A 2803-nucleotide genomic window follows, 5' to 3' on the forward strand; every position below is an offset into this window, starting at 1 on the left:
TTTGATGTCAAGGGAATCATGATCAACATGATTGAGCTAATCACCAGCTGTATCTAGTACGTATTAGCTGATTGTAGCGATTCCTTAGATGTAGGCTTAATTCTTGGTTAATTTGTCTGTCTTTTATAGGGTTTAACTACTATATATCTTATATCTTTCCTACTAATTAATGTATTTGAATGGAGTGATCGATTAATATACACAATTCCAATTTTTACAGGGAAAAACTTATGTGGGGATAACGTGCCACCTCATCATGCTTATTGACAAGATAACTAATAAATTTGATTTGAGAAATTAATTCAAAGACTTTGTGTACTAAAATAATTTATGAGAGATTTGAGATTGATTTGATTTGGTTGTAGACTTGTAGTAGAGTTGAGTAGGTTGTCTATATACCTTTGACGAGATCAAATCGTATGTAGTTCATTTGAAACTTTAATGCTTTGACTTGGTTTGCTTTGTGCTATTTTGGAATTGAAATTTAGATTTTGAATTTGTACAAACTTGAAAATTTTTTTTAAATTTTTTTATTGGAAGATGCCATGAAGAAAACTAAACAAGAGTTACAATTCAATTGAAGCTACTGTTGAACAAAGCCGGTAAGAGCATGTGTCATCCCATTATAACTCTAAACAGATAACTACATCAAACCTTGAACAATTGAATTAATCCAAAACTCTCTTAGCCTTCTCCAAAAGTGTCTGTCAGGAACTAAATCATCTCCATCTTCTAAAATTGAACGAACTTTAAGAGAATAAAAGAAAACCCAGCACCCAAGACAAACTGGATCCTGTGCAAAAATACCAATTTCTACTTGTTGGGAGGAAGCAATACGACCAAGAGGGAAGGCCATAATATATCACCCACAACCTCTAAAGCACCATCAGATCCAAAAAAACAACTGAAAAAACACCAATAAGAAACTGGCTAAAACCCTAGACAAACATTCTCAAAGAATAAGAAAGTGAACTCGACAAAACAAAACTAAAACTAACCCTCGATTAAGAGATTGAGGGACTCAAAACCTAAGAAAACAAAAGCATTAGCCTGTGGCGGCCTGGTGCCTGAAGGCCTCGGCTGCCGTAGACAAATTTTTGGAGGCTGTTTTTCTCTCTAGCGGCTAGGGATTTTTTCTCTTGAAAGCAATTAACTTATTTCCACTAGACGTACTAATTAATAGTATGATGGGTGTGGGAGGGGTGGGGTAGGGTGGGGTGGGGTGGGGTGGGGTGGGAGGGAGAGGGTGGGTTGGGCAAGGAGAGGGGCTGGCTGGGGGAAGGAGTGCGACGGGACTGGGGTGGGGGGAGAGGGTAGGTCGGGCAGGTCGGGCAGGGAGAGGGGCTGGGGTGGGGGTTGGCTGGGTGGGGGAGGGGAGGGGAGGGCGACGGGGCTGGGGCTAAGGGGTGATGCTGCATGGGGCAAGGCTAGGGAAGGGGAAGGGGAAAAGTTTTTATTTTAATTTTTTTAAGAAATTTGTTTATTAAAAAGTTTTTTAAAATATTATTATCTTTTAAATGTGGGGAAAAAGACGAAAATACATCTGCCACGTCAGCAGATAACAGTTCATTTGATAGAAAAACTAACAGAGATACTATTTTGACACAAAATGAAAGTCAAAGTACTTTTTTGTCAGGTTTTCAAAGTTGAAGTACTAAGTTGAAAGTCAGTGTATAGTTAAGATACTAAATTGTAATTTGCTCTTTTAAAAATATTATTATATTTTAAATGTGGAGAAAAAGACGAAAATATCTCTGTCACATTAGCAGCTAACGATTTATTTGACAGAAAAACTAACAGAGGTACTATTTTGACAGAAAATGAAAGTTGAGGTACTTTTTGTCAAGTTTTCAAAGTTGGAGTACTAAGTTGAAAGTCAGTGTATAATTGAAGTACTTACGGATAATTTGCTTTTTTTATTTTGTACTATATAAGCCAAGTTATAGTAGATGCAATTCAAATAGGGGTTGGCATCTATTTTCTTGGGGAATGATATATCCATCTATTTCAAGTGTCATGAGAAGACCTGCACCCTCTTTTATTGTTGTGGGATTTGGTTTACAACAACATGGCTTTGATGGTTCGAACGCCACTTCATTTGCATGTCAACCTATGTAAAGAGCTCATACTGCACAAATGTTTGCAATGCTTGTTGTACGTGGGACACCTTTGGACTTGTAGTTTAATGTACTTAATTTGGAACAAGGTTTCCAAGTGAACTTGACTTCCTCTTCTTTGGAAGCTAGCTAGCTTGCTACATGCATGAGGTCAGCTGGTTGCAATTGAGTTCTGCAACTTTCCTTTTCCTTTTGCTTTAGTTGCATTTTTTTTCTCCTTATTGGTTTGCAAAATTAATCACCCTTGCAACATGTACGTGGACATTAGGACAAGCCTTTGTGGACTCAACGCCTTATGCCAATGGGCTTGTCTAGACTCTAGCTAGACTTTATACCCGTTATCTGCCAACTGGTGTGGTTAAATTGTAGACTTGTACCAACTGTTTGGTATTGCAATTTGCAAGCCAAGTTGCAGTGGCTGCAGTTGGCATTGGGACTAGCTCTTTATTTCATGGGTCCAAGCAACATGAATCCACCAATGAATCTCCATGTTTTTCTCTTATCAAGAAGTCACCTTATTTGACAAACCAAAGGACTCTTTGATAATTGGAGTGGACGTACTTTGGGTGCTGCCTTCAATTTCCTTTCAGTTCTTATTTGAAACTTTTTGACTTGTTGTTGGTTTCATTCTCTCACTTTCATGGGCTGCTTCTTTCTGTTGTTTACATCTGACTTTATGAAAGAGA

This window comes from Dryas octopetala, chromosome 5 (genome assembly GCF_963921425.1).
Source record: "Dryas octopetala chromosome 5, drDryOcto1.1, whole genome shotgun sequence".
Taxonomy (NCBI): Eukaryota; Viridiplantae; Streptophyta; class Magnoliopsida; order Rosales; family Rosaceae; genus Dryas; species Dryas octopetala.